Source organism: Protobothrops mucrosquamatus, unplaced genomic scaffold, assembly GCF_001527695.2.
Source record: "Protobothrops mucrosquamatus isolate PMUCROS unplaced genomic scaffold, P.Mucros_1.0 scaffold1042, whole genome shotgun sequence".
NCBI classification, from domain to species: domain Eukaryota; kingdom Metazoa; phylum Chordata; class Lepidosauria; order Squamata; family Viperidae; genus Protobothrops; species Protobothrops mucrosquamatus.
The window spans coordinates 273971-289099 of record NW_015387274.1 but is presented as its reverse complement, the minus strand read 5'-3'; positions in this window follow the sequence as shown (position 1 = coordinate 289099).

Sequence of the window (15129 nt, the reverse complement as noted above, 5' to 3'; positions counted from 1 at the left end):
AAGCTTACATAGTTCTGGGGCAGTCTAAAGAAGAAAAGCTATTTGTAGTAAGAAAGAATCAGGGAAAGTGTCTACATCTTGCGCAGGGAATAAAATAAAATGAGTCTTGCCTAATCAAGAGAGAACATTGTTAGAGCATTCAGCTTGATGAATGAATTGATGAAAAGGTCTATTTGAAATTTTACTCATATTAGTACTGAGTTAAATGTTCCATTGATATTGTGATAGAGCTTCTTAATTTCTTAGGTACACCTGAGCTATAGAGAAAATTCTGCAACATAAATTTTATTTCTTCACTTTTTTCCAACTTGTATATATCATTCTATATTTACAATATACTATATCCTGAGTAAAAAATACCCTGCCTGTTGCAAATAATTGAAAATAAACTATTCTAATTCCATCTTGAAAGATCAAAAACAAATATTATTTTTATCAAAAAATATTTTCCTTCCTTCCTTCCTTCCTTCCTTCCTTCCTTCCTTCCTTCCTTCCTTCCTTCCTTCCTTCCTTTATAATTGCTATATAATTATATAGTACAAAATGCAGGTGCTTTAGCTATTGCCAAATTCATAAATCACTGTTCTGCGTGGCTGATATTAATGGAAACTTTGAATAACATGAGAATAAGATGAGAGTGTCATCCCATTTTGTACTGCTTCAGAATTCAATATTTGGATTGGTTGACTTGCTCTCAAAGAAAAGAAAAATACAGATCAGAGAGATGAGATTTTTTTGTATGGAAAAAAAATAAAGAAGGAAAAACAAAGATAATTCTTGAAAAGTGCAGATATTTGTAGAATGTAAAATTTTTCATTCCCTTCCCTTCTTGGAACGAGGGGATTTTATATACTACTTATAAGAATCCAACTGCTGAAGTTTAGCTAATGGAACAATATTCATATTATTTTGGAAGATTGTATTTTATATTTTCATTAAATTTTAACATTTAATTTCTTGATTTTTAATAATTGAGATGAACACACACAATAATTTTTATTTTTCTACATTACTTTTGTCTTCAGCTTTATGATCTCATTTTATCTTACAATTTGCAAGTTACTATCTCAGTCTCAGCAGTGTGAAGATCATAAATCTGACTCATCTTATAGAATTGAATAAATATTATTATGTTTATAAAGCATTCTGAAAACTGATGCATTATATAAACATGGATCACCATTATTTTTTCTTGCCTCCTAATGCACTTTTTCTGTTTCTGCCTGAAATAATTAAGTCAAATATTACAGAGGTGCTCTACTTCTGAGGAGCTAGCAGCTAAAACAGCAACAATAAAATAATTATGCTGAACTGAAAAGTTAAGACGAAACCATGCATAAGCAATTATTGCATTTTTTATTAGCCATGTGTGATGGTTCCCTCCAATGCAGTAACAGGGAAGGCAATGAGAGAGTTTCCTGTGTAAAGAAGTGAAGCTGAGATCCTGGGGATTGAATGGAAAAGGCTTTTAATTCCCTAGGCACATCTATTTATAGATGGGAATGGCTTTCTTGGTCACTTCGTCTTCCTAAAGAAATATAATGTTCCCACCCAAAATCTAGTCTAGAAAACTGGAATACCATCTTTGGAATAACACACTGTACAGAGAAGAGTGGCTGGGGAGGGGAAAGGGAGAAGTAGGAAATGCCATTAATTGCCTCCCCACTCCCACTACTAAAGGAGTTTTGTGAAAAGTACACAACTGGATTAAAATTCCACACTTATTTTCTTCTTTTTTCTTCAAAGACTCTTGAAAGGCTCACATTGAGAAGTTCAAGGATAGTAATGTCAGATAGTCAAGCAGAGAGAAGACAGATGAACACAGAGAGAAGTGTTATTTTTGAAAAGTGGTTGAGACATGCAGGGTCTTTGCCATACTCACAGTCAGTGAAAGACATCTGAATGGCAGCCTCAGATCCTGCCACTATAAAGAGTTACATACCTTCTTCTTAGATTTATTCCAGGTATTCTTCGGTAATGGCACTTCTTGCTGGGGTAGGAATACCCACACTGTTTGTTGATTGATCATATAGAGGTGCTCACAATATTAGTTCAACAACATAAAGGATTAGGTTGCAGCATCAGAAGAGCAGTCTTTTCACTTCTTGGAGGGATTTGCCCACAAGTGCTCTTTAGATCAGGGGTCCCTAACCCCTGGTCTGTGGACCAGTACCGGGCCACAGCATGCCAGCAACCGGTCCACACAAACAAGGAAAGCCCCATCCACAGGGTGCAGGCAGCACACTAAACCGTACCCCCTCCAGTCCATGGAAAAATCTCTTTCCTGTAACTGGCCCCTGGTGCCCAAAAGGTTGGGGACCTCTGCTCTAGATGTATTAGTTTAATTGTTTGACCCAGCTATCTGGCTTACAGAATAGGAAATATGAAATGTCTAAAAGAAACTTCTATCTGCCTACTTCTATTTTTATGGAGCAAGGTGTTTATTTTGTATTGAACTGAAGCAAAGCATATATAAGGTATTTCTCAAGGGGAAAAAAACAACCTCATTTGCAGAGGAAACAAAGGAGAATAGGAGCTATTGAACCTCTAGCATTTTCTACGTAATAGATAAAAAAGAAAGTCCATATATTTGTGTCCAATCAGTTTATTGGATACTTGGCATTCAATTTATTGTTTTGCACTCACAAACAACTTTAATCAAGAGAGGATAAAAATATTCAGCTATCTATTCAGTAATAAATCAACAAATTGGATAAAGGTGTAATGAAGACAGAATTTAGGATTTTTCAGGAACTAGTAAGTATGAGTTAAATAAGTACATTGCTGAATCTCAGAAGCCTCTACATGTACCTCCTTGCTTTCAAATATAATATACAGTATATCTTTATAATATATTTTATTTTGTTATTTATTTATTTGTGCCACCTTTATTTTATGTTACACATACTTCAAGGCAACAAATATACCTAGTACTCCTTTCTCCTGATATTTTCCCCACAACAACAATCTTGTGAAGTGGGTTGGGCTGAGAGAGAGTAACTGGCGAAAAGTCACCCCAGCCACCATTCATGTCTAAGGTAGAATTAGAACTCACAGTTTACTGGTTTCTAGCCTAGTGTCTTAACTGATAGACCAAACTGGCTTAATATATTTAATATTTATTAATTTAATTTAATACCTATTTTTATTATTTTAGTTTATATTTATTTTACATTTTAATTAACTTAAATTATTTATTTTATTTTAATTATGCTTTTAATTTAATACTAAGACTTACATTGTTTAAAAAAGGAATAAATGTAAATATGCTGTTCTTTCTTTCATTAAAACAGATCTCTCTTGGATTAAAAACCCTTTCAATGTTATATTCAGCAGCCTCTTAGGTAAAATACAGATTAATGCAGCCTTTTCTAATATGATGCCTTCCATGACTTGAATTTTGATCCTGACCAATTAAAATATTCAATAAGCTCCCCAATTCTATTATAACTCAGGGCAACATACAATAAAACAATTCACAGAATATAATATACAACAAATCTCACTGTTGGACAACCCACTATCTATTCTAGTCAAAGGTCTGGGAAAAAAGCTAAGTCTTAATGACTTACCTAAAAAAGGTCAGGGTGGGAATTATACAAATCTCTGGGGAATATCGTTCAGGCACAATGACAGAGAAGGGTACAATCAGGTGGCATTGCTTAATCAATAGGTTCACCATATCCAGCCCTTGGGGGGGGGAGGACCGGTTCCTTACGGCATTCCAGAGGTACAAGAGTAGGGGCCTGCTGGACCTTTGGCGGGGAGGGAATTATTATTATTATTATTTTATTATTTATTTTATTATTATTTATTGAATTTATATCCCGCCCTTCTCCTTGCGGACTCAGGGCGGCTGACAATCAGTTAAAAAATACAGCTAAAGACTGTATAAAAATTGTCCTGTATAGTTGGGTCCAGCAAGAGTTTTTTTGAGAAAAGATTGTGGGTATCACTTTTTCTTCAAGAGAAGTGGTATGGTCCCTTCTTTCAAGAAATAAGATATATTGGTATCAAACTCTTCTTTAAACAAGATACTTCTGGCACCATGGGATGGAAGGCCATCGTGCCTTTATTGTACCATACTCTGTCATAAATTTCTAGCTTAATTTTCAAATATTTCCAAAGACAAATAGACCCTTTGTTTATATTCAGTATCATGACTAAGACAGAGAAAGTGCAGAATACTTCTAGTTTCAGAAGTAGAGGGCAGAGGACCATTCTGTGTTTATTACTTCAGAGAAATGTGGCTCGTTCTATCATAAAATAAATTGTTTCTTTTTACCTATTTGTATTTGTGAAACTACCAAGAGAAATTAATTGGAGGGCATATGAGCCACCACGGAAAACACAAAACATCAGCCATGTGGCTGCATATAAGTAGCCCAATACTCCTGACTGTGTTGCTTCTTAGATTTGGATATAACCTGTTCTTCTTAATATGTTGCTTTCCAGATACATTGGCTCGGAATTCTCAACCCCAAAATGCATCGACCAACAGCTACAGTACATGTCAAATAGCTTCAGTTCCATTTTATGAATCCCAAGTGTGCATCTGATTCAGTTTATGAATTCCAGCTGTCCAGGTATTTCCCAGAACACCTGAAATATGAGATAATACAAAGGTCTCTTGGTGAGCCAAGAGTTAGTTTTATGGGTCCCTTTTCATTTGTGATGTAATATGATTGAAACTGGAAGTACTTCATGAAAGAAATATTAACATTTAAATCAATGTCTTATCCTTTCTCTAAATAGAATTTTTTTTCTAATTTTTTTTTTAAAAAATGCTATCCTATCAGTTTTTTTCCCTGGATGGGAAAAATGTGCTTTCATGACAATAGACACAGACTCTATCAAATGCATAGGGTAATATGTTGCTTTGATTTCCATTCATTTGAGCATTCCATATCTTTTTAACTCACACCTACACTTTGATAGGTCTTTATCCTTTGCCGAAATTCCTCACCTCTCCACTCCTGAGTGAGTATTGCATGCTTCTTTCTGATAATTCCTGTCTCCTAAAAACAATGCAGATTTTCAACTATATATCATAAGACCTGGCTCAATTTAGGTAGGGAATTGCCAGAGTCAAAGGTCTGTCAAAGAATCTCCTTCATGCTTAGTTACCACTATATTTTTTGGCTGACAATAACTGCCACTATCTGCCCTCCCAACAGCTGGAGAGGGCCCTGATAAGAATTTCCAGGGGCCCTATTGCTGACCCTTTTCTTGATGTGGGAAATGTCACTGCTTTTATAAACCCTTCCCCAAAGTGAAACATTAAGTAGGAATTCTCCCGGTTTATTACTTATAGGAAAAGAAATTTCAGTAATTAGGAAATGAGGCTGTGCAGCCTCCCTGAGCACCGTGAGATCATAGTGCTCGAGAATTGTTTTTTTTAGAATGCAGTTTTTAAAAACTGCCTGTACCAGTTTTTGTTTGTGTGTGTGAGAGAGAGTGGACTGTTGGTGAATGGGATTCTGGAATTGCTACCATCTGGAACACTTATTGGTTTGAAACAGAAGGCAAATCATGATTTCTCCAGAAATTAGTTTGTGGCCATTGGTTTTTATCACTTCTGGGAATCATATTACCACATTAATCTAGTAATTCTCATTAGTTACAGTTTAACCCATAAAGCTTTGGGACATCTAAATATTTTGCAGTATATAAAATGAGATAACCCCCACATCTACACTTTGACATTCTGGGAGGAATAAAAAAAGAAAGAAAGCAGTTTGTACATTTTACTGTGCCTTCCCTGACGGTAAGAATTCTTGGAATTTAGTCAACATATTGAGGGTACATTTATTTATTTTTACAAGTAACTCAAGGCGGCGAACACATCCAACACTTTCCTCCTATTTTTCCCACAACAATTACCCTGTGAGGTGGGTTGGGCTGAGATAGAATGACTGGGCCAAGGTCACCCAGCTGGTTTAATGGCTAAGGCAGGACTTGAATTCACAGTCTCTTGCTTTCTAGCTTGGTGCTTTAACCACTAGACCATTTTGGCTCTCTAGACAGAGCTGATAAAAAAAAAAGTAACAATGAAGTAACACACATAGTGTTGAGAAAAACTATAGTTCAGCAAAGGCTTTTTTGTTTGCTTATAGCTTATTCTTTATTATTTATTGAGGGTGCATTTATCTTTTACATCTTACCTTTCCTCAAAAAGTTCATAGCACCATTCCTAGGAGTCCACCTCCTATTTTATCTTCAAAGTAACCTTAAGCCTCTCTACAGATAGCTGACATTATAAATGGAGCCAAAATACACAATAAAACAATCAGAAGTGTAACTGTCTATGCAGTTACATTGTTTAAAGTCATACTACTGGCTCATTTAATACTGTGTAAGCAACATTTGCTATTGGATTTTTATACTCAATTGCCAAAGTTAATATTGATTGGGTTAGAATGAGACCAACCTTGTATATCTACATTATGTTGGTGTTTTTTAAACAAACTTTGTGCCCAAAATTGTGGATCACTGTGTATAAAAGGGATTTGGTGCACATAATGCTAGCCATCATTCATAAACTGCGGTTGACATAATTACGTTATTTAACAGGATTAAGACTACTGTGCAGATTTGATACAATGCCTCTTTGGCTTTTGGTATAATTTATTTTTACACTGTTTTCAGTTTATACTGTTTTAATAAAGACTTCATCTGTCACATTCCCATGCATTATTATGTGATCTGAGACAATGTCATTAATTTGAAAATTATATGGGGACGGTCCTGTAAGAAATAGCCGTGTGTTGTTGACTCTGATCAAGTACAAGGCTGAACTGAATTGTACCTTTGGTTTTGTTTTTTTTTAGACTATGCAGTGGCATTTGGGAATTCCTCCGAGGGCCAAACTTTCCTGACAATGAATGTGTTAGAAACTTTATCAATTTTTAAAGTTTAATAATACGTCCAAAGATTTTCAACAAAATTACAATGGTATTGGGTGTTTGTGTGTGTGTGGAGGTAAGAGAAGGTTTAATTATTTCCTCCTTAGCCTGAATTGCAATAAAATCTATTAATACTATTAAATACATTGTAAATATGTTGCTATGACTCTTTCAGTTTACAGCTTTGAGTAAAAGAAAACATAGTCTGTTTCACAGAACTAGAGTTGAACACTACAATGAAACTTGATTTTTTTAAATCAGTCAGTACAAGCCTATCAAAAGAGCTGGTTAAGGAGCTATGGCGATTGAGTCCACCCAAAGAGAAGTCCTTATCAAGATAACCATGTAATTGCCATGTGAGAAAGCCCTCGCCTATAAAGATCTTTGTGCCTGGGCTGGTGCAGAAAGTGGAAAATTTCAGTCCAAGAAGTCCTGCCTCTGCCTCTTAACCCCTAACCCAAGAGTAGACAACCTTGGCTCTTTTATGACTGGAAGATGCTGGCTCAGGAATTCTGGGAGTTGAAGTCCACGAGTCATAAAAGAGCCAAGGTTGCCTACCCCTGCCCTAACCCCATTCAACTGCTGATAGGAAAACAACCATTTTCTTTCAATTTTCATCTGAGAAGTTGCTGCATGCTTAACATAAAGGCTGGGGACTGAAATGCTTTACATTACACTTAAATCTCCTGTGAATGTAGGAAGCTTATCAACCCTGAGTTAAGATGGATTACTCAAATGGATCTTAAAGTAATACAAGGTAAAATAATACCCTTTTTCCAAGGCATTTACCTCAAGGTAGAAATAAAATAAAGAGGGAGCCCGCAGGGAGGCGAAGAAGCTGTTAGTTCTCATCTTATACGAATGAATGGCTGTCTTTAGCACATCAAGAAAGCAAAAATGCTACCATGTCATTTTTGCTTGCCCCTGCTAATGTTCCTAGTTGGTTTTGTGGCTGCTGTTGTCTCTTCTTTTAAGCAAGAGCTAAAATGATCCACAGTAGATAGGGACAGAGGAAATGGTGCAACCTCCTCTTGCTTTTAAGACAGGCAAGAAACTTTGGGTGAGTGGGTGGGAACAGAAATAGCCCATTCTCCAAGTAAATTCAAGATAGAACTTGGAAATGGTACCAATTAAAAACATTCATTGGGATGTTTTTGTGGGTTTGTTTTGAAATAGCTATAGCAGTGATAGAATAGAAAGGACTGACTCTACTGAAATAAATTAAAGAAAAGCTTTCCATGCAAGGAATAATGGAACAGTGAGTGCTTCAGAGGTGTTCTTGCCAAATGGCCGTCCTGTCTGAGTTGCTAGTTTTAATAGCAAACAAATGATATAAGGTTGGGGGGCAAAAATAATAGTAATAAAAAGCATGCAACAGCAGCTTTGGCCAAGCATCCTTTGTGATGAGTATAAACAAAAGTCAGCAAAACATTTATAAGATAGCAGGAATTCAGTCTAGTCAGAATGAGTTTGTCATATTTAAGCAATGGAATATCTAGGACTGTAGCCCGTTTCCCTCCCCCTCCCACCAACAGCAGGTAAAAGATTTTGCTTACCGGCATCTTCTCATTTGGTCGTGATGAGTGAAGCAGTAAATGTGATGCTCAGATGAGTTCTCGGGTTCATGTATTGAATCTTTGAATGCCCCAAAAATTTCATTCATGCATATTTACAGGCTGTTATCAAAGCATAGCCACATCTACAATATTGCCACATTGCTTCTGTGTTGTCGGCCTGGCTGCTTTTATAGGCTTTAGAAAGCTACAGCTTGGTAAAAGAGGCCACACTGTGTTTGTGCATCATTGTTGTGAGAAGAAGAGGCCTCATTGAAAGAGCAGGACGCCTGTTCACGGAACTGAAATTTTGCAACTCTGTAACCTTTAATCCGCTTCTAGGGATGTCTGTATAGGAAGTCCTCGACTTAGTCCTTGCTAAGGAAGGTGGATGTTAAATGAGTCACACCCTCTTTTACAACCTTTTTGCTGCAGTCATTAAGTGAATCACACGGTTAAGAGATTCTGTTTTCTTCCATTGACTTTGTTTCTTGGAAACCAGCTAGGAAAGTCACAAGCGGTGATCGTGTGACCCCAGGACACTGCAACTGTCATAAATACAACAGTTACCCAGTGCCCAAATTTTGATCATGTGGCCATGGAGACATTGTGATGGTTGCAAGTGTGAGGACCAGTTGTAAGCTACTTCTTTCAGGACCATTATAACTTCAAGCAGTCACTAAATGAATGGCTGTAACTCGAGGACTAATTTTAGAGTCCATGGGATGCATCCAATAGGTTACCATCTTAGTGAATTTTGAACTGGTGGATTTTCTACTAGCAGAATCTAGAGGGAAACTATTTTTGCCTCTTTCAACTGTACCCTCCCACATCACAACTCACACTGCTCCTTAATTGTTCCCCAATTTTCTAGAGCAGAGATAAGAAGGCCATTATAGGAAAAGGAATTCACCAAATTGCCTTCCTTCCATCACCACTTAGTGAAGTCTTCCCTAAACAAAAGGTAAATTAATAATTAACTTCTGGGCATTCATACCCCCAGATGCATGGAGGAGAGCATGGTTCAATTAACTATGTCTGAATGCAACATGTAAACACACCCTTTAACTCAGCCAGATATATTGTTACACTCAGAATACAAACTTACATCATTACATTTAGCATCTATGGCCAATCTTTGGCTATCTGATTACTTATATTTGATTTAGCAGGATACTTTAAACTTATTTATACTCTCTGAGAAAGGCAGTGGAAAAACATCTACTCCTCTTTCCCAATCTCACAAATGATTTGAGGACAATGAGAAGGACCCTAGCCCAAGTTATTTATTATATTACACTGTGTCTGGAGCTTCCCAAATAACTTTCGTTGGTAAAATAATTCTAGTTTGGGAGGCTTAATTTTAATCTCAGCCTGTGATATACAAGGAAGAACATTTCCCATTTGTCTTCATACAAACAGGGTTGTAATGGTGGTGTGAATGTATAGTTTTACAAAAATAAAATGACATTGCGAGCTCCAGCTAAAGTTATTTAATGTAAGGTGAAATTTGACTCCGATGTGACTGCATTCTTGATTGTGAAAATGGGTTTTGATCACACCTGCTGCTAACTCAGTTAGCACATGGATCAGAATAACAGAGTTGGAAGGGACCTTGGATATCTTCTAGTCCAACCCCCTGCACAAGCAGTAGACGCTATACCATTCGGGACAAATAGCTGTCCAATCTCTTCTTAAAAACCTCCAGTGATGGAGTACCTACAACTTCTGAAGGCAAGCCTTCCTACTGACTAATTGTTCTCGCTGTCAAGAAATTTTTTCTTTGTTCTAGGTTGATACTGTCCTTGATTAGCTTCCATCCATTGTCCTGCCTTCTGGTGCCTTGGTCAGTTTAGTGCACTCCTCTAACAAAGCACCTGGTAGCAATTAACTAAATGTTTGCATCTACAAGACAAGGATATCTTAACAAGAGCAAGCAACTGAAAAAACACACATAGGATTTAAGAACAAACTGTGAAGAAACCAATTATTAAATGAATATGCATATGCTTTCCTGCCCCACTTTAAAGCAATTAATTACATTGCTAACACAGTTTTTGTAAGATACTGTTGAGAAGTCAGATGGTCTGAGGTCTCAGTTTTAGATACCTTTGCTTCTCCATTATACCCAAGACATCTGCCGTATTCAAGGGAGGTCCTCCTAATCACAGAGTGGCTCATTTTCAACAGCATTATTTGTCCATCATAACATTCTAAACCGATGCAGTTATCTGGTACAGAGTTATGACTGTGCAAAACCTTGTACATTGGGATTCACAAAGCTTATGCCATCCCTAGGCCTGGGAGAGACAGGTGGTCAATGCCCCCAGAGATGACCTTTTGTCTCCAGGACCCTCCTTCTCTGGGGTTGAACAGTCACAGCTGTGCTAACCGCTTCCAGTTAAGAGGATCAGTTGGGACCCATGAAACGATTGGGAAAATGGGGGAAATTTTCTGATCCCTGACATTAAACATATGTAAGGATTGACTTTTTGGTGAACAGTCAGGATACGATTCAGGTTACAGATTAAAATGAGCTGAAAAGATGTTCTGGACAAGCATCCCTCATTTTATGTATTTCCTATCAGCTTTGTGAGGTAGTCCAGAGAGAAAGCATACCCGGATGGACTAGGTCTACTGTTCCCTTGGGTGTGCCTCTGCCCCTTGTCTCTCATGGTCATTTCCACACACCATTACTTTTCCTCACTCTGTTGCACTCATTTTTCCCATTTACTCACAGTCACCCAACAGAAAGAGACACACTATCTCCTTCTTTCCCATATCTCCCAGACTCCCCACATAGTCATATAGATCATATTCATCTAAGGAGATGTGATGCATAGGAGTCATGCCTTTTGTTTGCTATTCTCCTCTCTAAATCTCATTCCACTCAATTTGCATGGGAAAGAAGATGGAGTACCCTTCCCATCACAGCCATATTCCCCTAACTGGTTGGCCAGTTTTGAGAAGAATGCTGTGCTGTTTACATAGGAATAGCAATATGATGGGCGCCACTCCAAATTCCATACTCTGGAAGAAAATTGTGGATCAGGCCCACTGAAGGAGAATTGACCAAGGGCCAGGGCATCAATGTGGACTGTCCTGGAGAACTCAAAAGGCTACAGGTTATCTACAAGTGCTGCAAAGCTACAAGAAGAATTACAGGATGAAAAGGAAAATGCCTGAGGAAATAACTTAGTTGTTTGATCATTGACTGTCACACTGCTTCTGCAGTGAAAAAACAGCAGATAGGACATATTTGTCTTATCAACAATACAATAGTGGAGGATGGCTCGACCTTCCTTCCTTCCTTCCTTCCTTCCTTCCTTCCTTCCTTCCTTCCTTCCTTCCTTCCTTCCTTCCTTCCTTCCTTCCTTCCTTCCTTCCTTCCCAATATTAGAATTATTGAAATTATCTGATTGAAAGGTATATATGCTTTTTTTTTACTGTGACTTCTATGCTTCTTCAATCTAATAAACATTAAGCAGTCAATAAATCAGCTAAAAATAAAGATAAATAATAACAAAACAATAAAAACATCATTACATATTCCTGACTGGCTTAGCTAGATCATTTGCAGCTACAAGCATATTTGATTGAAGCACATGCAGCTTGTTTTACTTTCCTCATCTGGATACAGAAATAATCTTTTTTTAAAAAAAAAAAATGCTGAATGATTAATTATGCCATGTTCTTTTTGCTAATCAGTTTGCTATTTGTACACCTGTATGCCAATCTGTTTGATGGACATTATGAAAGGAAGATGCAGCATTTTTTCAAAATCCAGTTAAATTAATAAAACTGAGCCTACAAATATACATAGGTCTACTCAGAACTATGTTGGGTTATACTTTATGGAGCTTACTACTCCATTAGTGTTATAGGCATGTATTCAGGCTACTAAATTACATCAAACTTTCATTTTCTAAAAATATTTTTGAAGTAAATGTCAATCCTTGTACAAATAAACAGAGCTGAGCAGGTATATCTTAGAGCATGAACAGGAAATCTATTGCCTCTGGTGCTTCAAATTTCCATTATCACTGACTTTGGTCAGAGTACCTAGGATGATGAGATTTGGAGTCTAGAGCATTGAAGCATCTACAATCTCAGCATCTGTAAAGAAAGAAATCTTTGGGGGGGTACATGAGTTCCTTACAGCTGCTATTTGGAGGCTTTTTCCCTAAGTGGCCCCACAACCATTTTCTTCAGCAGCAATAGAAAAACAATGATGATAAAATCAAATTTAAGTCATAATCAAGCTAAATTTGGATACTTTAAAATGTCGTTGATTTTAGCTAGAGACATTTAAGTACACATTTTAGCACATTTAATCAAATGCGTTCTTCCATTGAAGACAGTGGACATTAAAAGTTAAGCATAGCTGGATCATGCCCAGGATGACTAATGATGGCTGAGATTTTCGGGCACTCATCCATTTGGATTTGTCAGAACCAAGGCTGTTCCGAGAAGTGAAGCTTCCAGTCTTCCCTCCCCACCCTTCATTGCTTGTTTGCAGTATAATTTGTAGCTAATGAAAACTAAAATAATCAAAGAGGTCTCGTAATAATTGTATGCCATTTTTTTAGTTCTTATCGACTATCTTCCATTGGAACGTGTCACAATTTCCTTTTTTAAGGTATGCTAAACATGGTAAGGTATTCTAGGTTTTTTTTGGGGGGGGGGCTTAGATTTGGTTGGTTGGTTGGAATCCAATAATTAATGGGTTGATTTTCTAATTATGAGTTAGGTACAGAAATTGTTTTACCACCTGTTTCTTGGAATGTACCAAGGCGATATTATGATGTTGATAAATAAAGTACCATAATTACTTCATAGGATTATAGCAAATTCTCCTTCGGGCAGCAGACATATACAATAGTATAACGTACCCTTGGCTGCAATCCATCAAAGAATGAAGATTCCCATTAAAAGAAATTTATCTTTGTGCTATTACGCATCTATCTAGGTTAGAAAAAGTATTGACACTCTTGAACTTTGTTGTTAGAAAAGACTCCTGAGTATACCATGGACAGCCAAGAAAACAAATGGATATAAAGAAATTAATCCAGTTTTCTCACCCAAGGCACAAATGACTTGGTTTAAATTCTCCTACTTTGGACACATTACTTAGCTCTCTGGAGAAGACTCTAATGCTGGGAAAGGTGGAAAGGAAGAGAAGAAGGTGGCCAGCAGCAAAGTGGATGTACTCAATTAAAGTGATGAATTGGAACACATGAAAGGCCAGGTTAAAGAAAGATTATCACAGAGAAAATCTATATGCAGTATGTGGTCACTAAGAGTCAACAACAACTTGATGACACATTCTATCTATCTATCTATCTATCTATCTATCTATCTATCTATCTATCTATCTATCTATCTATCTATCTATCTATCTATCTATCTATCTATCTATCTATCTATCTATCTATCTATCTATCTACTCCCTCTCTTCTTTCCATCCTTTTTCTATCTTGCTTGGCTAAAATTAAAACTATATGGTTATTTCTACTGCATATTTTAGCATATAAACATATATTGCTTTAAATTGTTTGGAAGTCTATTTTTTTCTTCCAAGAAGTGCTACAGCTGTTACTCCCCATCCCTCTCCTGGTGTGCATAGACATAGAGAAGATGGCTCAGCAGTACCCATGTGAGGATGGGGCACACCATAACTTGCCCTCCCCAACCATGCACACCACATTCATACATTCCATTGAGAGTTGTGAGAGGGATTACTCTGCCTTTGGCCAAAAAAACCCTCTTCTGGACAACTGCTGAAGATGGTGCTGTTCTTTACAGCCCTATCTGGTATTTGAAGCCATGGATCTTATGTTGAATTCCTTACCTTCTCTGCCAAGTGAAACAATTTGTTTCTCCCAAGCTTCTAAATGACATCTTTACATTTCTAATTGCCATGTTAGATAAGACTTTTTAATGGTTGCTTGTTTGTTTTATTCTATTTTATTGTTAGTAGTTTGCTCCATAAATCACCCTGTCTACACATAAGTAGTTTAGATCAATTAAGAGGAGGAAAAAAATTAAATATTCCTATCACACATCATCCAAGAAAAGAAACAGCCTTACTGGGTTTTATTTTCTTCCGTAGTCCCTGTGTAGTCTTCAGGGCTATGATATTATTACTCAATCTTGGAATTAGAAGAATCATTATTCCAGACTCACAGAGCCACACCACTCTGTCTCACAGCACGGTACACAAACTCACATAGTTTAATATTGTTGATATTGACAGGTATCAGCTCTTCAGGAATATATGCTGTATTTTTTCACCCCTACCTAGACATGTTGGGTGATCTGTGTTCTGATGTTCTATATATAGAGGTTGCATGACTTTGATTAGATTCCCCTTTCCCTCCATAAACCTTCAGGAACAATATTTGTCACGGTGTCCAAACTTGAGCTGCAAAGGCCTAGATAACCAAGCAGAAGGTAGAAAATCATTACAAGGTTTGGGGGCATTTCTCTGTTGCCACCTAGTGATCGTAATTGTGTCGGCAATTTTTAAAAATCCGGAACAGGATTAGGTGCATGATTCAGGAATATTTATAATGATAGCTATAATTATTGTAGGTTTCCTTCAAGAACTTATAGAAGGGGAGAAGAAGATCGGAACCAAGGGTATTTGTGTGTTTATGGGGGGGGGGGGG